Source organism: Phocoena sinus, chromosome 19, assembly GCF_008692025.1.
Source record: "Phocoena sinus isolate mPhoSin1 chromosome 19, mPhoSin1.pri, whole genome shotgun sequence".
NCBI lineage: Eukaryota > Metazoa > Chordata > Mammalia > Artiodactyla > Phocoenidae > Phocoena > Phocoena sinus.
This window is the reverse complement of record NC_045781.1, coordinates 11,728,324-11,749,881: the sequence shown is the minus strand read 5'-3', so window position 1 is coordinate 11,749,881 and position 21,558 is coordinate 11,728,324. Positions and strand designations below refer to the sequence as shown.

The 21,558-nt window shown below is 48.3% G+C and overlaps 1 long non-coding RNA gene across 1 annotated transcript in view; it reads left to right on the top strand.

Moving 5' to 3' along the window:
- The window catches only part of LOC116743609, a 36,527-nt gene extending 16,870 nt beyond the window's left edge, over positions 1 to 19,657 (top strand). Inside the window, exons 3-4 of the long non-coding RNA XR_004346822.1 lie at positions 18,759 to 18,815; positions 18,855 to 19,657. This is a non-coding gene — a long non-coding RNA (uncharacterized LOC116743609). The remainder of the gene's footprint in view (positions 1 to 18,758; positions 18,816 to 18,854) is intronic.
- The last annotated feature ends 1,901 nt before the right edge of the window (positions 19,658 to 21,558 follow it).

Sequence of the window (21,558 nt, the reverse complement as noted above, 5' to 3'; positions counted from 1 at the left end):
TGTTTGTGTGTGTGTATTCTGGTGTGGTATGTTGGCATGCGGGCCATGTTGTGAACATGGGAATTTCTGAGATCTGCTTGTTCCTGTCTGTGTTTGGATTCCAAGAGACCTGGCCCAGCTCCATTTCCCTAAGTCTTTATTGATTTTGTTACAATATTGCTTCTGTTTTATGTTTTGGCTTTTTAGCTGGTGAGGCATGTGGAATCTTACCTCCCCCGCCAGGGATCGAACCCACACCCCCTGCATTGGAAGGTGAACACTTAACCACTGGATAGCCAGGGAAGTCCCTCCATTTCCCTTCTTAAAAAAAAAAAGCAAATAGTTCCCTTATTTTTCAGGATATTACCTCCTTCAGTCTTCAAGGGTCATACTAAGTAGAAAAACTTCCGTAGGACAGATGTGTCCTGAGAACATTCTGAGGTAGGTCACTCCCATTGGATCAACTTCTTCTCAGAAAATTCTCTTTCCCACAATATTATCCCCAGGCTCTTAAGCCTTTTAATAGAGGCATTCAACCAGTGTTTACTGAACCCACTACTTCATGCCAGCTTGTGCTGGGTGATGTTGAGAGCACAGGGGTGACCAAGACAGCCCTGGGACCTGCCCTCATGGAGCTCTCACTCCAGAGGGGGAGACAGATCAGTCACCAGGCAATGACAGCTCAGAATGGATAGTGCTGGGATGAGGAGGCACAGGCAGAGGGGTCAAGGTCAAGATGGGGCGGGCACAGGCAGAAAGGTCAAGGTCAAGATGGCGGGGCTCAGGGCTGGGACACCTGATTCAACCTTGTAGCTTCTGGGTAAACCACTAGAGGGATCAGTAGGAATTTTTCCATGGAAGGATAGGGAGAGTTGGGAGGGAGAGTTCCAGGCAGAGGAATCAGCTTGTATAAAGGCCAGAGGCCCGTGGAGCATGGTTGAGAGCTTGTTAGAGCAGAGATTTGGGGCCATGTTCACTGGTGAGTCTGGAGCCATGAGCAGGTGTCCGATCTGGTGGACCATATGCAACTGGGTTGGGGGAGTTTGGACTCTGTCCTGAAGCTACAGGGAGTCACAGAAGGCTTTTAAGCAGGGGAACAAAATGGTCAGATTTGTGTTTCAGAAAGATTCTTCAGAGTTTTGGAGATGAGACCATAAGCCGAGAGACGAGGAAGTGACTTCTACAGGTGAGAGAGGACAGGACCATGGAGATGGGGAGAGAGGGTGGGTTGGAGAAAGATACGGAAGGAAGAACTAATTCTTACTTGGTTCTATGTTGACTTTGCTGTGGTGAGGGAGGAGGCTAGCGTTGGGGAGAGATGGTAGTGTTGTTTATTGGTTTGGGGACACAGGTCAAGGGCAGGTCTGAGGCAAGAGAAAACGAGCTCAACTTTGGACATGTTGAACCATGGCATAGTCCCTGCTCTTAGGGGTTTCTTAGGCTAGTGGGAGAGCAGACCCGGATAAATTAAAGTCCTCAATGATGCCATTAGTTTTAATTAGTAATTATTAGTAATAAATTACTACTTACGGTTGAGGATTGGGAAGGCCTGGTAGGGGAGGTGTCATTTGAACTGGGTCTTGTGGGATGAGTTCACAGGTAAGGGAAGAGAGCAGGGCGGTCCAAGCCAGGTCTTAGATATGTGAGATGGATGGAACAGAACAGGTATCTTTCACAGTAACACCTCCCCGTTCCCTGTCCCAACCTTATCAACTCTCTATCCTCTACCCCCTAGCCTGACCCAAAACTCTTAGGAGAAACCTGGCTCATGCCCACAAGTGTGCCTGAAATGTATGATGCTGTCCAAATGAGAATCTTTTTTTAAAAATTGAACTGAAATTTATACACCATAAAATGTTCAGCAGCATTTGGTACATTCACCGTGTTGAGAAACCACCATCTCTAACTAGTTCCAACAAATTTCCAAATGAGATTTTTTTTTTTTTTTTTTTTTTTTTTTTTTGGCCACACTGTGCGGCTTGTGGGATCTTAGTTCTCTGACCAGGGACTGAACCCGCACCCTTGGCAGTGAAAGCATGGAGTCCTAACCATTGAACAACCAGGGAATTCCCCAAATGAGAATCTTAGGTTAGCCTTCTTGTTTTAAATTTAAATCTTGATAGCCTGTGGTTTTTGAAAAACTTCCTTGTAAGCCTGAAATAAAACATTCCAAAATGTTACAAATGTATATTTAAAAGGTCTCTTAATAGGGAGGAGACTTGACCTTTTATTGTTTTTGTATTCTTTGGAACATTAACCAAAGACCTGCTCAACCAGTGTTACCATCCAGGCTATTGGCAGTGAAATGATGAGTGAGCCTGGAGAACAAGGGGTTTGGTCAGGGAGTGAGATGTTTGTGTTTCAGATTTCAGTGATGACAAGGATTAGGGTAGGGCTGGTGGGAGTGTTGGCTGGAATTAGTGAGGCCAAAGAAGAGAACACAGTCAAGTTTCCTTTTCTCTGATTGTTTGGACAGCCATGGCCACTGAAGAGGCTCCTTCTCAGAAGAATGTCAGGTCTTGGAGTAGAGAGAGGGGGGAAAGTTTGCTAGATGACAGAGATGAAGGAGGCAGACTCAAAAAAGAAAGAATTTTTATAAGTGGATGGAGTGGTCATACTCTAGACGTGCTCTGAGGAGTTTCTGATTCCGGTTATGGTTGAGTAGCTTCTATAGGGACAAGTATCCTGAAAATAACAGCTATAAACTCAGAATAAAACATTAAAATAAACCCCAATTCCCTGAAATTGCTGAAAAGTGAATAAAGCAGGCAGATACTGAAGGGAGCTAGAGGAAGAGAATTTTCTGTTTATTATACATTTTGGCCTGAAGGCAAGCCATGGAAGGTGCTGTGGAGGTGGCTAAAACACAGATAGAAACATTGGAATTTTTCTGACTTGAAGAACCAGAGGACAGAGTTTAGGGTGATTATAACACCTGGTGGTAGTGGTGGTAGAATCTCAAAAAAGGAGAGAGACAGAGAGGGGGAGCCCCAAATTCTATGTATAAACTCTGTCCAAATTTCTGACTGATTGTTGACCTATTTATGTGCTGGAAAACTCCAAGTGGTGTCAGCCAAGCCTAAAAGAACTGAAATAAGATTTCAGAGCTGAGCCTTTGAGCTCAGTCAAATTTAACTGCTCCCTGAAAACAAAACAAAATAAATCAATATTCTTCAGCAGAACATAACAGAATCCAGAGTCTTTACAATGTACCACTTGCAACATCCAGGATAAAATCCAAAATTACTAGGCATATGAAGATACAGGAAAATATAACCATACTCGAGAAAAGGAAATTGATGGAGAACAACCCTAGCATGACCCTAATGTTGGAATTTAGCAGACAAAATTTTAAAAACACCTGTTATGTCTGTGCTCAAGGGTGTCAAAATGGTATTGAGACATAAGAGGTATTGACCCTAGTTCTGACCCTGAGACTCATTGGAGGTGGTTGAATGAGTAACTTTCATTGGAGAGAGTGTTAGAAAAGCTATGCTATTAAGAGGAGAGACTATTCAGAGTAGGACCGGGAAATGGAAAAAAAATTTGGACACGTGGTTCATTTATTTAGCAACTATTAATAGAACACCTGTTAAAGTGGCCAAGATGGCAGAGCAGGAAGACCCTGAGCGCACCTCATCCCACAGGCCCACCAAAATTACAACTATTTACAGAGCAAGTGTTGATGATAAAGACCTGAAAACTAGCAGAAAAGATCTTCTACAACTAAAGGTATAAAGAAGGAACCACAATGACATGGGTAGGAAGGGCAGAGATGCTGCATAGTCAAGACCTATACCCCCAGGTGGTCAACCCACAAACAGGAGGACAATTACAATTGTAGAGGTTCCTGCCAAGGACCGAGGGGTTCCAAACCCCACATTGGGCTCCCCAGCCAGGGAGTCCTGCTGCAGGAAGATGAGCCCCCAGAGCATTTGACTTTGAAGGCCAGTGGGGGTTATTTTCAGGAGCCAAGTCTTGAGCCATGGCCAAAGTTTCTGGCTTTTTTTTTTTTTTTGCGGTACGCAGGCCTCTCACTGTTGTGGCCTCTCCCGTTGCGGAGCACAGGCTCCGGCCGCGCAGGCTCAGCGGCCATGGCTCACGGGCCCAGCCGCTCCGCAGCATGTGGGATCTTCCCAGACCGGGGCACGAACCCGTGTCCCCTGCATCGGCAGGCAGACTCTCAACCACTGTGCCACCAGGGAAGCCCATCTGGTTTTTTTTTTTTAAAGCCACTCAGTTTGTGATACTTTGATATGGTACCTAGGAAACTACCTGTCTTAGCAAGCTAATACATCCATTAACAGAAAAATGGATAAGCAAAATATGGTATATCCATACAATTGAATTGTATTCAGCCATAAAAAGGAATAAAGTACTGATACATACTGTCACTAGCAGGAACCTTGAAAACATTGTGCTAGGCAAAAGAAGCCAGTCACAAAAGATCACATATTGCATGATTCCATTTATATGAAAGTCAAGAACAGAGAAGCTATACAGATAGAAAGTAGATTAGTTGTTGCTTAGGGTGGGGGTGGGGTGACAGAGCAGGGGAGTGACACCTAGAAGGTATGAGGTTTATTTTTGAGGTGATGAAAATGTTCCAAAATCGACGGCAGTGATGATTGCACCTATCTATGAATGTATCAAAAAACATTTAATTATACACTTTAAGTGGGCGAATTTTTTGACATGTGAGTTATATCCCAATAAAACCTTTTTAAAAGCCAAAAAAATAAATAAAGAAAATGTCCTCTCTGACTCATATATCCTAATGTGTTCTTCCTACCAGTGAAAGTATAAAGACAATCGATTCACCTAATTTCTGAGAAGAATTTACTCCAAGGAAATAAAAGGGATATCGACTCTCTCAAAACTTTCTCATACCATCTGGTGTCACCCCAAACCCTTGGGCTTCTCTTCTTGAATCATAGCCTTCGACACTATCCTGTCCTTCCATCAGAGCCCTGGCTACTCTTGCTGTCACTGTCCAGAGATGTTAGTCTTTCACTTCACTGTGAGCCCCATGTGGTCACTGAATGGATCTATCCTGGTCACCATTATGGCTTCAGTTCCTTCCACAGGGCCCCATTTAGAATAGGGATGTTTGTTGAATGACTGCAGTGCCTTATAGCTCTTGGAATTTCTAGGAAGTTTCTAATTGACTCTCCTCATCAATAAAAGTGAAGGTGGGTACAAGGCATGACCATTTCTTGTCCAACGTGAGATACCCCTAGCAGCAATCTTCACTACAGAGGTACCCATTAGGTGACTCTCCATAGTGGTCCTAGTCTCTCACTGCCCAACTCTTCTCCCTCCCTTCTTTCCTTTCATGGGTGTCAGATCTGTATCCTTGTCTGAAGACTTCCTGACCCACTCTGCTTTCTTCCTCTTTTGTCTTTCCCACACATTATCCCCCAATAAAATGATGCACTCCCAGCTCTGTCTGAACCTCTGTTTCCTGAAGGACTCAATTTACATACCGTCCATCATGGCATTTGTTCTTTATCCCATACCCAGTCTCAAAACTCTTCCAATTTTAGAAGATCCCATATTGTGTGACTTTTCATCAGGGAAAGTCTTTGTCTCCCACCACAGCAGCTGAAGGGGTAACCATTAATTCTTCCTCACCACATTCTGACTGTGGCTTGGCTAACCGGATCATACTGCTGGGAACTTTGACTCTTGCTGGAGGAAGTGACACAAAAACACAGACACGATTAGGAAGTTGTCCACAGTGGCTTCAGTGGGTCAAGAGTCCCAAAGCAGTAGTGTTCAGTGCCTGGGGACTGGGTGGGGTGGCAGTGGCAGCGGCAGCCCCTAGCTGGATGGTTCTGGTCATTACCTTGGCTGATGTCCTCCTGGCATAGCTCTTTTTCTTCCTACTCATATTCTTAGCCTAGCTTTCCAGAATTCCTATTGATTTTGTGGGCTAACCAATCACCTTCCAGTAGCTAGCAGACTTTTCTACTTAAATTAGCCAAAGACATTTTATGTTGATTAAAAATAGGAACCTCGACTGTTAGGGGACTTGGGAGTCTCTGGGAGGTATTCTGTTGAGAAAGAAGTTATAAAGGATGAGCTGTTATCCCTAGAGTGATACCTGAAACCCCTCTTTCACTCACGCCCTGTGTTCGATACATTAGCAAACCCTGCAATCTCATGCATCATAATAAATCCCAAATCCATCATCTTCTCCCCACCTCCACTGGTTCTGCTGTGTCTGAGCCAACGTCACTGCTTATAGTAGCTTCCTAATTGGTCCCTGATTTTGTCCCCCCTCCCTCCCTCAGTTTATTCATTGTATAATAGCTAGAGCGAGCCATTCAGAACATGTCGATACATGTCACCCTATGTTCCCCAACCTTCCCAAAGACCTCCATCTCGCTCAGGTCCTCACCAAAGGCCACGAGGCCCCACACAATCCAGCCCTTTAACCCTTTGCCTCATCTCATTCACTCCTACTCTCTCATTTCCTCCTCTGCTCCAGCCACGTGTCTCCTTGTGGATTCAGGCACACACATAGTCTTCTGCCTTATGACTCTGCTCTTCTTTTTTTTTTTTTTTTCTCTTCTTAATTGTTCTGCCAGGAGCGCTCCCTTCCCAGATATCTGCACAGCTTTCTCCTCACTGCCTTGTGAAACCACCCATGCCACCAACTGAAAATTCCAATTCTGGAATTCCCTAGCCCATTTCCCTGCTTTGCTTTTCTAATGCACTATACCATTTAAAAATTTATTATGCTTATTCTTCATTGGCTGCCTTTGGTCTTTATCAGGGAAAAGTCAAAGGAACAACATAAAGGTATGGAATCTACAACAAGAATTTGGTACAGTCAGAAACCTAGCTGGAGGTGAACAAATGAACTTAAAATCTGCAAGCCGTTGCCGAAGTCTTGGACAGAGCGTTGCTTTTCTGCTGGATGTAGAAGACACACAGCTCCCTATTTCTGGGTGAACCTCGCTGACCTGTGTCCCTTGACAGTGTAATAGTGCCTTATCTTAGGACTGTTGTGAGAATTCAGGAAGGTGAAGAGCTTGGGTGCGCGTGGACACGTGGGCAGGGCTCTGTTCTCGGACGGTTCCTGCCACATCCAACAGGGGGCGCTCAGCGGGCCGTGAGGCAGAGCTCATAGGTCGGAGGGATGTTGCCAAAGCACGAGACCTTGGGCGTGACGTCGATGTCAGCGGGTGGCACCAGCGAGCGTAGGGAGAAGTTCTGAAGGATGGAGGTGAAGTAGAGAAAGATTTCCATGCAGGCCATGGCCTCGCCCAGGCAGACGTGCTTTCCCGTGGGCAGAGAGGAGGGCGGGAGGGAGGGTCAGAGCTGCACGGGATAATGGGAGCAGGGAGAGTGTTCCGGTCCCACCACCCCTCCGCCTCAGCTGCCTCCAGCATCTCTGGGGTCATGATAACACCCACTTTTTAGGGTTATTATAAAGATGCAGTGGGTTTCTATAGTAGTTGTGGCTCGCGGGCTTCGTTGCTCTGAGGCATGTGGGATCTTCCCGGACCAGGGCTCGAACCCGTGTCCCCTGCATTGGCAGGTGGATTCTTAACCACTGCGCCACCAGGGAAGAGGTCAGAGACTCCACTCTTAAAGGGCACACAAAACCTTATGCTCTGAGGCCGGGGCAGAAGCAGTACTATGAAAGGAGTATAGGTCAGACCCACCTGCTGATCTTGGAGAGTCTGACAGGGCAGTCTCCAGTTGGTAGGTGGAGCCAGGCCCAGGGGGTCCTGGAGAGGCAGGAGACAACTGGAGCTCACCTTGGAGACGTAGACACTGGGGCAGCCATTCTGAGGGGCTCGTTCTACCGTGAGGACTTTGGTGTTGGCAAATACGATTTTTAAATCCTCTCTTTAGCTCATTAGCCTCAGGAGCCAACACTGTCCCCCACCCGCCAGACTTTACACACCATTGCTGGGACTTCTCAGGCCAAGCAACTAATTGGGTGGGGACACAGCCCCACCCGTCAGCAGGCCAGCTGCTGTAGGACCCCCAGAGCCCCCAGCCACCCCAGGACCCAGCCCCACTCATCAGTGCACCAGCACTAGTGCCAGGGCCCCTGAGGCCTCACAGCCAGCCATTTGGACCCAGCCCCAACCACCAGCAGACTGACACTAACTCTGAGGCACCCAGGGCCTTGCAGTCAGTGACCCCAAGACCCATCAGTGGCTGACACTAGCCCCAGGACCCCCTGGGCCTGGCTCCACCTACCAACTGGAGGACAGCAGCCCTAGGACCACAGCAATCCTGCAGCCTGCCCTGTCAGAACCCGGCACACCCACCAGCAGGCTGGCATCAGCCCCAGGACCCCCTGAGCCCTAGCCCTGCCCACCAGTGAGCCAGCATTAGCACCAGGACCCCCTGGAGCTCCACAACCAGCCACCATCTTGTGTCTCAGCCCCAACCACTAGTGGCTGGCCACCTCTACACAAGGCAGGGCCTGGCAACCAACCAGACTGGGGCTAGCCACATCTCCCAGACCACAGCCCACTACTACCAGAGGGCTCATACAGCACACATAAGGGGCACCCTAGATCAAACAGTACTGGTGACCAGAGGGGAGTACACTACTGGGTTGCATAGGACACCTCCCACAAAAGGTCACTTCTCCAGGGTCGGGAAACATAACCTACCAAGTACATTGAAATAAAAACAGTGTATTAGGCAAAATGAGGCGACAGGAATATGTTCCCAATGAAGGAACGAGATAAAGCCCCAGAAGAAGAACTAAGTGAAGTGGAGACAGGCAATCTGCCCAATAAAGAGTTCAAGGTCAAAGATGGTCATAAAGATGGTCATAAAGATGGTCATAAAGATGGTCATAAAGATGGTCAAAGAACTCAGGAGAAGATCGAATGGACAGAGTGAGAAGTTAGAAATTTTTAACAAAGAGTTAATAGAGAAGAACCAAACAGGGCTGAATAGTACAATAACTGAAATTAAAAATATACTCAAGGGCTTCCCTGGTGGCGCAGTGGTTGAGAGTCCGCCTGCCGGTGCAGGGGACGCGGGTTCGTGCCCCGGTCTGGGAGGATCCCGCATGCCGCGGAGCGGCTGGGCCCGTGGGCCATGGCCGCTGGGCCTGCGCGTCCGGAGCCTGTCCTCCGCAGCGGGAGAGGCCGCAGCAGTGAGAGGCCCGCGTAACGCATAAAAAAAAAAAAAAAAAAAAAAAATATATATATATACTCAAAGGAATCACCAGTCGATTAGATGATACAGAGGAACAGATCAGCAAGGTGGAAGACAGAGTAGTGGAAATCACTGAAGCTGATCAGAGAAAAGAAAAAAGAATTTTAAAAATTGAAGACAGGGCTTCCCTGGTGGCGCAGTGGTTGAGAGTCCGCCTGCCGATGCAGAGGACACAGATTCGTGCCCCGGTCCGGGAAGATCCCACATGCCGCGGAGCGGCTGGGCCCGTGAGCCATGACCACTGAGCCTGCGCGTCCGGAGCCTGTGCTCCGCAACGGGAGAGGCCACAACAGTGCGAGGCCTGCATACCGAAAAAAAAAAAAATTGAAGACGGTTTAAGAGATCTCTAGGACAACATCAAGCATACTAATATTTGCAATACAAGGGCCCCAGAAGGAGAAGGAAGAGAGAACAGAGCAGAGAACATATCTGAAAACAGAATAACTGACAACTTCCCTAACCTGGGTAAGGAAACGACATCCAGGTCCAGGAAGCATGGAGAGTCCTAAACAGGATCAAGACCAAATAAGACCACACCAAGACACATAACTAATTAAAATGGCAAAAATTAAAGGTAAAGAGAGAATATTAAAACCAGCAAAGGAAAGGCAACAAATTACATAAAAAGGAACATTCATCAGGCTGTCAGCTGACTTTTCGGCAGAAACTCTGCAAACCAGAAGGGAGAGGCATGATATATTTAAAGTGATGAAAGGGAAAAAGCTACAACTGAGACTACTCTAGCCAGCAAGGCTTTCACAGATTTGATGGAGAGATCAGAAGTTTTACAGACAAGCAAACGTTAAAAGAGTTCAGCACCATGAAACCAATTTTACAAGAAATGTTTCTGGTTTTTACGTTCAGAAATCTTTATTAAAATGAAAAAACAACATGGCTATAAAATGACACAGCTAAAATTTAAACTTAGATCTGTATTCTCTGAATCTCAAATTTCTAAACATGTTCCTCCTGAGGGGGAAATATTGAATCTATGTATTACCTGGATGTCCCCTCACACATCAATGATCAGAGACCCCCTTTCTCTTACTACAGCTATTCTCCTTTCAGTATGTTCACATAGTCAGTCCCCATGCCCAGTTTCTCCTGACACAGGAGAATCTCCATCTAATAAACATTCATTCCCTTCTCTCCTCAGTTTTACAGATCCTTTAGTCTCTACTCTCTCCAGGTGAGGGAGCCAGTTATCGGATCTCTCCACCCAATCCAGGAAGAATGGAGCTGGAGAGGCGTGTCTGAGGCCAGGCTGACAAAAGGAGAGGCTAAGAGGGTGAGAAGGGAGAAAATGTTCCTCTCTGGCCTCCTCCACGTCCCTTGAACTCCTAACAAACAGTTACATAATCAGCTCCCTCTTACTCCCTCCGTGGGCAGCAAGCCAGATGGGTACGTATGGGGCAAAAACAACAACAAGCAATGTGTGTTAAGTAAGAAAAGAGCAAGAGAAAGCGATTTCAGAGTGACCAAAATCAAGAGAGAGAGAGAGAGGGAGAGAGAGAAGGAGAGAGAGGAAGAGAGGGAGAGGGAGAGAGGGAGAGAGGGAGAGAGAGAGGGAGGGAGGGAGAGAGGGAGGGAGAGAGAGAGCGAGGGAGAGAGAGGGAGAGGGAGGGAGAGAGAGAGCGAGGGAGAGAGAGGGAGAGGGAGGGAGAGGGAGGGAGAGGGAGAGGGAGAGAGAGAAGGAGAGAGAGGGAGAGAGGGAGAGGGAGAGGGAGAGTTAGAGAGAGAAGGAGAGAGAGAAAGAGAGAGAGAGCAAGGGAGAGAGAGGGACAGGGAGGGAGAGGGAGAGGGAGGGAGAGAAGGAGAGAGAGGGAGAGGGAGAGGGAGAGAGGGAGGGAGAGGGAGGGAGAGGGAGAGGGAGAGAAGGAGGGAGAGAAGGAGGGAGAGGGAGAGAGGGAGAGCAAGGGAGAGAGAGGGAGAGGGAGGGAGAAGGAGGGAGAGGGAGAGAGGGAGAGCAAGGGAGAGAGAGGGAGAGGGAGGGAGAGGGAGGGAGAGGGAGAAGGAGAGAAGGAGGGAGAGAAGAAGGGAGAGGGAGAGAGGGAGAGCAAGGGAGAGAGAGGGAGAGGGAGGGAGAGGGAGGGAGAGGGAGGGAGAGGGAGGGAGAGGGAGAGGGAGAGAAGGAGGGAGAGGGAGAGGGAGGGAGAGGGAGAGGGAGAGAAGGAGGGAGAGGGAGAGAGGGAGGGAGGGAGAAGGAGGGAGAGAGAGGGAGGGAGAGAGGGAGGGAGAAGGAGGAAGAGGGAGAGTAAGAGAGCCAAGGAGAGAGAGAAAGAGACAAAGTGTCAAAGAGATGAAAAGAGTGAAGTGGGGAGAGGATGAGGGGGAGGGAGGAGGCAGGGAATGATTAACTAGGACCCAGAGAAACAGGGAGAAGGCATCAGAGAAGGACACAAAACACAGACAGAGGGAGAGACAGAGCCAGAGATGGAGAGAGACACATACAGAGAAAGGGAGAGCTAGAGCTAGAGAGACACATGCTCAGAGATGTGTAGACACAGGTAAAGACTGAGAGAGACCTGGAGAGATCTAGAGAAGCAAGAAATAGAGATTCAGAGTAGAGAGCCAGAGAAACACAAAAAGACTGGGATAGAAAGTCAGAGAGAGGGGCAAAGAGACACAAAGAGAAGAGAACAGTCCGGGGAAGGACACAGAGACCTGCCTGAGGCAGAAACAGAGGCGGCAGCAGGGAGGAGATATACAATCCAATCAAAGGGGTTGGCGACCTGGCCAGGCCTCACGAGCAGCCAACTCAGTCAGTATTTTTCTAGTGTGTCTTGCGTGTCAGGCCCCGACAGACTTGATCTCTTAATCCCAGCAAGAAGCCTCAGTGATGATAATTGCGGCTAACACTTGGCACTGTGTCCCAGGCACGTTCTAAGTCCTTTGCACAGATCTCATCTGGTCCCACAGCAACCCTACATGGTAAGGACAACTATTATCTCCATTTTACAAAGGGGGAGATGAAGCCATGCCGAGGGTGAAGTTGATCCCCGGTGGCCTTGGCCTGCAGCGGCTTGAAGCAGGATTTTGGTTCCCCGCCAGAGACTGAGGTCGGGCCACAGCAGTGAAAGTGCTGAATCCTGGCCACTACACCACTAGAGGCCAGTGACCAGTGACAAGGCCCTGGCCCGTCAGCTGCGTAGAAATGAATTTCCACATCGAAATGGAAAGTAGTGAAGCAAATAAAGTATTTATTAGGAGAAAAAATACAGTATGTGTGGATAGACACACGGGTGGGCTCAGAGAGAGTCATGCCCTCGTGGTAGTTTGAATCACTTTTATGGGGCACTTCGTCTGGGTTTCCTTTGGTCAATCATCTTGCTTTGCCTGGTTCTGCGTCCGTATTTGCTATAACTTAGGGTCCTCCTCTGTGTGTGTGTACATCTCTTAGCCGAGATGGATTCTAGCAAAGAGGACTATGGGTAGTTAGCATCACTTACTATGGGGTGGCGCCCCATTGCTTTTTGACTTCCAGGGAGCCTTTCTGTGCATGTATAGACCGGGAGGTCTCCTTGATTTCAAGAACGAGGAATAAAGAGCCTTTTATCTATTATCTGGGCAGGGCCCGGCCTCCTCTCTCGACTGTCCTGCTATTGATATTTTGGAGTTTCTGTCCCAGCTGCTCAGCCTGGGGCCCATCTATCTCCTGCCTCAAAATCACTTATCTGGGGCTTCCCTGGTGGCGCAGTGGTTGGGAGTCCGTGGGAGTCCGCCTGCCGATGCAGGGGACACGGGTTCGTGCCCCGGTCCGGGAAGATCCCACATGCCGCGGAGCGGCTGGGCCCGTGAGCCATGGCCGCTGAGTCTGCACGTCCGGAGCCTGTGCTCCGCAACGGGAGAGGCCGCAACGATGAGAGGCCCGCGTACCGCAAAAAAAAAAAAAAAAAAAAATTCACTTCTCAAGGTCACCAGCTAGCGGTCAAGATGCAACACCCAGGCAATCTGTCTCCAGTCCATCATTTCAACATGTCCCCTCCCAAGAGAGGAATGACTGAGGACTTTAAGGATATGCCCCCCAACCCCCAAATTTGGAGAAGTGAGGGTTCTTTGCCTGGGATCCAAAGATTGATAGCAGGAGCCCACAAATGCCCTGAAATGACTGTGCAATGTGACTGTCGTGCCCACCTGGAGAAATCATGCACAAGTATTTTGGATCCCTGGAAGACACAGCTCTTATGTAGGCCACACATGGTTATTATGAACCCTATTATGTGCCAGGCACTATTCTGGAGGATGAGGGGTCCACAGGGAGCAAAGCAAATAATCACAATAATGAAAATATCTGTAAGAATCCCTGTCCTCATGGAGCTGTCACTTGGGTAGGAGGAGTCATTGTCAGAGGCCACCTCTGATGGCTCCTAGAGTTTGTCAAGCTGGCTCTCACCTTAAGGACGTTGCCCTTGCTGCTCCCTCTGCCAGGAACATGCCTCCACACACCTTCCCATGATCGACTCTCAGAAGTCACCGCCTCCAAGAAGCCCTCTCTGACTACCCAATCTGAAGCAGCCCTCACCAGTCAGTATCCATCATACTTCCTTCTTTAATTTGCTTCATGGCATTTATCACTAGCTGAGGTCATCTTATTTTTTCAATACGCTGTTTGCTTTGAGACTGTCTCGTCTGATAGAAGTTACCAATTCCACGAGGAGAAGGGCTTTGAGTTTCTTGTTATTTGCTAGAGTCCCTATGCCTACATTAATATGTCACATATGCTGACTAAACCCTTGTCGATCAGTAATGACAACTAACTCATGTATCACGTTCCCACGGGCCACTAGACGCTCCATGCTTCTTACAAGTATTAACTCAGTTAATCTCCCGGTGACCCTTGGAGGAAGGGATTCTACATGGGGAAAGCGGGACAGAGAGCTTAAGAAACTCATTCAGACTCACAGCGCTGGACAATGGCAGGGTCATGATCCAGACTCAGTGCTGTGGCTCAGTCCCTGCTCTTCACCACTCTGCCCTGCGGGTCCCCTGAGCCGGTGCATTCTGTCCCTCCACCCCCAGCCCTGGAGTGATGGGACCAGGCTCAGCACATTGACAAGATCAGATTCTGCAGCCTCTAGGGCTGTCTCATTTGTGCCCATGGGATTCTAATTGATGGAGGTGACTGAGTGATAACATGGAGAGGTCAATGCCATTCAAGAAAAGTCTAACGTTGGCCACATTCCCCCCAGGAATGAGAGGCACAGCACGCAGGGCCACAGGAAAAGGCAGCAAGCAGCATTGGTCAAGAGGCAGAAAGGAATAAGAGGAAGACACAGGCCACAGCCTTTACTGGGAAAGGCAGGGCAGAGTCAGCTGCATAGGACTAGCTAATCTGAATCATTCCAGTGGGCTCTGGAGCATAGGGGCTGTCCTAGTTGTCTGGTACCTGGCCCTTGGGTTGATTTAGTACTGGGAAAATATTGGCTTGCCTGTCACTGTTCCAGCGTAAGTGCCTCTCCCACTGGACTTGTCTCAGTCTTTGCTGTGTCCCCACCCCCTGAGAGGCTACTCAATAAATATTCACTAAAAGACAATTTAATTAAAAAGACAACAGGCTACGGAAGTATTCCAGGAAGTATCCCCCTCCCCTCCCCTCCCCTCCCCTCCCCTCCCCCTCCCCTCCCCTCCCCTCCCTCTCCCCTCCCTTCCCCCTCCCTCTCCCCTCCCCTCCCTCTCCCCTCCCCTCTCCCTCCCTCCCCTCCCCTCCCCTCCCTCCCCTCCCTCTCCCCTCCCCTCCCCCTCCCTCTCCCCTCCCCTCTCCCTCTCTCCCCTCCCCTCTCCCTCCCTCCCTCCCCTCCCCTCTCCCTCCCTCCCTTCCCCTCTCCCTCCCTCCCCTCTCCTCCCCTCCCCTCCCCCTCCCTGTCCCCTCCCTTCCCCTCCCTCTCCCCTCCCCTCCCCCTCCCTCTCCCCTCCCCTCCTCCTCCCTCTCCCCATCCCCACCACCTTCACCCATTCCACACTTGGCCGGATCCTCTGATTGCATAACCTCTGTTCTGGCTCCTGCTGCTGAAACTGCTTCTTTTGGAAACAAAACAAGGGATTTCCCTGGTGGCACAGTGGAAGGATCCGCCTGCCAATGCAGGGGACACGGGTTCGTGCCCTGGTCCTGGAAGATCCCACATGCCACGGAGCAGCTAAGCCTGTGTGCCACAACTACTGAGCCTGCGCTCTAGAGCCCGCGAGCCACACTACTGAGTCCACGCGCCACAACTACTGAAGCCCATGCGCCTAGAGCCCGTGCTCTGCAACAAGAGAAGCCACCACAGTGAGAAGCCCGCGCACCTCAACGAAGAGTAGCCCCCGCTCGCCACAGCTAGAGAAAGCCTGTGTGCAGCAACGAAGACCCAACACAGCCAAAAATTGATAAATGAATAATTTTTTAATAAAGGGAAGAAAAAAAAGAAACAAAACAAACACTAATCTTGGCGATACTAGTCCCTTCCACGCATATATCTGGCACCGGCAGGAGAGCTGATTCTCAGCAGGTGTCTGGGCCAGGTGTTGGGCCGGACAGCTCTGGCCAGTGACCCCTGCAGGCTCAGACTGGCCAACCGTGCAAGTAGCACCCAGCTGGTCACCATGGGGCTAGTGGTCCCTCCTTGCAGGACAAGGGCTGCAACTGCGAGGCCGGTTGAGAGGTGAGAATGCCGGCTGCCAGCAGGTGAGGGAGGGAGGGGCCCCAGACTCTGCAGCCCAGACTTTCTGCGTCTCTGCGGCTGTCACGATTTGCCCTGAAGAGAGGCTACCATCTTGCTGATCTGTAATGTTCTAGAAGATCCGTACTCGACCTCAGACTCTTACTGTCAGGCTCTCTCTTTCTTCTTTGGGCCTCCCGCCTTCCCCAGCCCTCTCTCCCTCCCTTCCTCTCTCTCTTCTCTTTAGGGGAGAAAAAAGCCTCAGTGGGGCCTTCAGCTGTGTAAAAGGAAAGCCAAAGACTTATTTAGGATCAGAAACATCTAAGCCAACGAGGAGGAAACATGCTGCATAATAATATTTACCCCCAGATGTGACCGATCGTGCTGAACAAGGTGCGTTGCCCTCACCCCCACAGGGTGGTCGTTAGCCTCTTTCAGAGTGCATTCACCTCGGCTCACAAAAAGAGCCTTTTAGCAGGAGGGCACACCCACCAGTGCGTGGTAAGCTGTTGACTTTAGGGAGAAAAAAGGTTTTTTGTTTCATTTTGGTTTGTTTTGTTTTTGTAAAAGAGAAAAGGAAAGCTGGGAAAAAATGAAATAGCATGTTTAAGGAATAGAGCTGTACAGTTGTACTCCTTTGCAGTTCCTTTTTGTTGGGTGGGTCCACAGGTGAATTTCACAGATGCTGCCATTCAGTGTGTGTACTTTTATTTCAGCCCCGGACTCACTTTCTTTCACTTTGGAGCTAATGCCAGTTGCGTGTCTAGTTTTGAGTGTGGGAAAATAGAATCAGCAAATCACACTCATTGTTCATCCTTTTCCAGTATTTTGTTTGTTTCTGCAGCAGCGGTGTAGGCCAACTTTTCCTGTATATACACCGCACTGCAGCTTAACTTCTTCCTCTGCCCACTGCCTCGTCTTCCTTTTCCTTCCACAGGTGTTGGTTGATCCCAGCCGCACTCCTTAATAAATATCCCACCCACCAAACATCATCTCAAAGTCTGCTTCCCAAAGAATCCAACCTGCAATGGCCATGACTGCACAAAGCCAGCTGTCTATATGCATAGAAGTTAAGGAGTTCCCTGTGGTCTAGTGGTTAGGATTCAGAGCTTTCTGTGCCAGGGGCTCTGGTTCAAATCCCTGGTCAGGGAACTAAGATCCTGCAAGCCACACAGCGCGGCCAAAATTTAAAAAGAAAAATCAGCCATGTGTTTCACTGGGACAGCACCCCTATTTTTGTGGACGCATTCAGATGTCCATTCAGGACATGTCTGCCACCTGTTATGTGTCTGTTATGTTATTCTGTGTCTCCTCCACTTCAAACACTACAGTGGAAACCACAAGAGGAAGCTGGAGGGGAATTCTGAGGCTGATACAGTTTGGGGAGCTCCTAATACCACTAAGACTCTTCAGATGCCACCAAGGTTCCTTGGCCTGGACTGTGTTGTTTAAAGTGTCTCTATGGAGTCAGATGAGCCCAAGTGATCTGGGCCAAGGACATCCATTCTGTGCTGTTTTGCTCTCATATCCTGAGCAATGGAAACTGCAAAGCTATACCAAGTGTGAAACAGCTGAGCCTAGGTAAACTGGGTAGCTGTGATAGAGATGGAAGCTTGATCAGCAACGTGCAAACAAATGTGCCCAATGGGTGCAGCTAAATCGCACCTGCATGACCCGTTTCACCAGATTGAGGTATAAGTATGGTACATGTCATAGTCAGCTCGAGATCTTATAACAAAACACCAGAGACTGGATGTCTTAAACTACAGACATTTATTTTTCACAGTTCTGGAGGATGGGAAGTCTGAGATCAGGGTGCCAGCATTTCTGGTTCTTGGTGAGGGCAGAGTTCCTGGCTTGCAAATGACTGCCTTCTCCCCATATCCTCACATGGTGGAGAGAGGAAGTTCTGGCGTCTCTTCCTCTTCCTATAAGGGCACTAATCTCATGATGGGGGCTGCACCCTCACAACCTCATCCTAAACTTAATTTCCTCCCAGAGGTCCCATCTCCTAATGCAATGACACTGGGGGATTAGGGCTTTAACATTTTCACTTTGAGTGGACACAAACAGTACACCACCTTTATTTTCCAATTAATCACTTGAGACCACACATACCTGTGTTAGTAAGAATCCAGCATTTCTCGCTCCTTCCCAAAGTGTCCAGGAATCCAGGGATTTATTCCCAAAGGTGTCGTTTAGATCCAAGAAGCCAGGCAAAGAAAACAATGGGATTGTCCCATGTGTTCATTTCTGCTTTCACTCTCGGGGGGTGTGCAGATTGGGTATTTTCAGGGCAATGTCCCCTCTTGTTGCATCAGTCAGGCCCCAGCAGGGTGTAGATGGCATACTCACAGGGCCTGACCAAGGGGAGGTTAATGGTGGGCTTATCTACAGACACGTAGGCGGGGCTAGGGGAACCACCAAGGGCTGGTGAAGTGCTCAGGAGAGTGAATACCAGGAGGTGGGATCATGGGGTCACCTTGGAGTCTGGCTTCCACAGCACCCTTTTGCCCATCAACCATGGTTCTGCATCTGGCCTGCAATATGGAGATGGGGACCAGAACTCCAGGAGTCATCTTGAGTCTTGAAGTGACTTAAGAATTGTACCAGGGCTTCCCTGGTGGCGCAGTGGTTGAGAGTCCGCCTGTCGATGCAGGGGACACAGGTTCGTGCCCCGGTCCGGGAAGATCCCACATGCCGTGGAGTGGCTGGGCCCGTGAGCCATGGCCGCTGAGTCTGCGCGTCCGGAGCCTGTGCTCCGCAGCGGGAGAGGCCACAACAGTGAGAGGTCCGCGTACCGCAAAAAAAAAAAAAAAAACAATTATACCAGAGTTTGGCTTCAGTGGTGCAAGCATGTTAGAAATTAGAATGTGTTATGTACCTCAAGGAAAGAATTATGTGCTGTTATTTGACGTGTACTTGCTCTCTCTTACCATTTAGAATGTAACCTTCTTGAACACAAAGACTGTGTCTCCTTGAAGCGCTGACGACGTTGCAGTGCCCAAAGTGAGGGAAGAGGAAATTCTTGTTGAGTAGATGACTTTAAATAATGCTATGGTAAATATCTTCAGATATTCAGAAAAAAAAAAAAAAGAATTGTATCAGAGTTCAAAAACTCATGGAACAAAACTCCGTGAGGATTCTGGAACGAGGAATTCATTATAGGGGTTCAAGTCTTACACGGTGGTGGGAGGGGATAGGAAGATAAAGATTTGAACATGGAATCAAAGAATCAGAGAAAGGGCATTAACCAGCCCTGGCAGCGATGAGTGAGTCAGAGGCTGCAGAAATCTGGAAGCTAGGCACAACCACTGTTAGAGAAAGACCATGAGGAGGAATTTCTCTGAAAGATTGCTGGCTTTTGGGGGCTACCACCTCTGTGAATTCAACAGGAATATCTAGTAGGGGGCTTGGGGCCACTTTTGATCAGCAGGGCCAGCAGTCCAGAAGGAGAGATGGACGCAGGAAAATAAGATCCAGGACAAATTAGAACCCACCAATGACTCTGCGTCTCTCTCCCTCTGCCTCTGAATTATGACGGCCTTCAAAGAAGAATGGCTGCGAGCCTCACTCTGCCTCCCAAATATTTCATACCATCACTTCCGGCTAATTCTAACCTTGAACCATGCAGAATAGTGAAACCAGGTGGAAAAAGGCACAACATCGGAGTAGAAGCCATTATATACTCCACATTTTAAAAATAAAAATAAATGTAAAAAGTGGTAGAGCAGAAAGACAAAAGGCACTTAAGTCCTTGAAGAGTACATGGTACTGTCATTCTAATCCTGGACTGTCCACGCCAGACGTCCTTTACATGGGAGAGAAATAAACTTTTACCATGTTCAAGCCATTCTTGTGTTAGGGTTTTTCATCCATACAGCTGAGCCTAATCCTAACTGATACACCCAGTATTTTTCTAATGTATCCTTTTCCTTGCCTGTGTCAGCTCAATTGGGCCTTCTGTCGCTTTCTTTATATTTGGCTTTCTTTGAAATCCAAAGAATGTTAACCAATACAGCCATAGAGCATGGTGACGAGTTAAAATCAGTAAAAGTTCTGTTCTAACTATTCTGCATTCAGTTGTCATTTAATTTTTCAGCGTAACCCTGCGAGGTAGGTTTTATTTTTATCCGCATGTTACAGTGTGGGAAACAAGGTACAGAGAGGTTCGGTAACTTGACCAAAGTCACACAGCTAGGAAGTCGAAAAGCAAAGACTTAAACCTAGGCAGCCGCTCCAAAGGATTTGTTTTTGTTCTTTCTTGAGGTGAAATTCATAAAACATAAAATAACCATTTTCGAGTGAGCGATTCATTGGCATTTCAAAATGTTGTGCAACCACCACCTCTAACTACTTGCAAAACATTTTCATCACCCCGAAAGGAAACCCCCTACTTATTAAGGGGTTACTTCTCATTCCCCTCTTCCTCCTGGTCCTGGCAGCCACCAATTCACCAGCAATAAAGGTCTTGTGTCACACTCTCTGATTTTATTTCTTTGTCTTTAATTCTCTTTCTTTTATTCCACCCTTCACTCTCTCCCTCCCCGGCTCCCGACTCTGTCTCCTTATATCTTTCCTTTTCTGGGATACTGCGGAATTTCTTCAGCTAGTTGATTAGGTGCTCTACTTGTCCTTTCAAAAGTCCCTTAGGGTGGACAAACACATCATGGAAGAATCATCTAGATTTTTTTTAGTGCTGAGGGAGCTCCTTGGGTGCCCTCCTGCATAACTTTGAGCAAACAAGTTCTTTCTTGTCTATTATGATCCCTCATCCTGCAATCCCAGTGGGAAAGGGAGGGACTCGGAGACCCAGCACAAAATTACTGCGTAACTTTGGAAAGGGCTCTTCCTTGATATCTGAGCTCTCAGGGATTCTGTCACCTCAACAGCTTTTGTACATTTGTTTCTCTCTCTGTCTGGGCACCCTCCCTTCTCTTTCCAAATGACTATTTCCTCTCCTGCATCAGATTCTTCAGAGAGGTTTGTGGAAGTCCCCTTTACTTCAGGGCTGGGAGAAACGGCAGCACAGAAGAAAGGCAACCATTTTTTAGCACCAAGAAGAGCAGCCCACAGTCCCTTCTTTCCTCCCCAAAGTTTTGAACTCTGTGGTGGTTTTTAGATGCGCCCACAAATTCCTTGACACTCCTCCAGTCCAGAGGTGGAGTCTAATGGTTCTTCTCTTGAATATGGGCTGGGCTTATTGACTTGCTTCTATTTCAGTCTGGTGGTTAAACGTCTAATTGGGCTGGGGATTAAGGAAGGCCCATCCAGGAGAATTTCTCCTTTGATTAACCAAAGTCAACTGATTAGGGAACTCAGTTGTATCTGCAAACTCACTTTGCTTTTGCCATGTTCTACTGACTAGAAGCAAGTCATACTTCCCACCCTCACTCTGTCCAGAAAGAAAAGAAAGTTTCCCCTGTTATCCAGGCACTTACCTGGCCATCACAGCAAAGGTCATGATGTTGTCCACTGAACATACAAAATTTCATAAAACATCAGGTTTAGTTAAGGCCATTCTTTGACCATCATGGATCAGGACAAAATCAAGCCTACTCCATAATAATGTCTGAACACAGAAAAACATAAACATTGTCCAAACCACAAAACACAAAATGTTAAATATCCCCCTCTCCCAGTTAATGTGAATAGCTGCTGCCTCTTTAGCTATTATAGCTTTAGCCTCACTGTAGTCTGCCCTCCCTATGGTTAAGAGTTATTAAGGCATCTGTATTAGTCA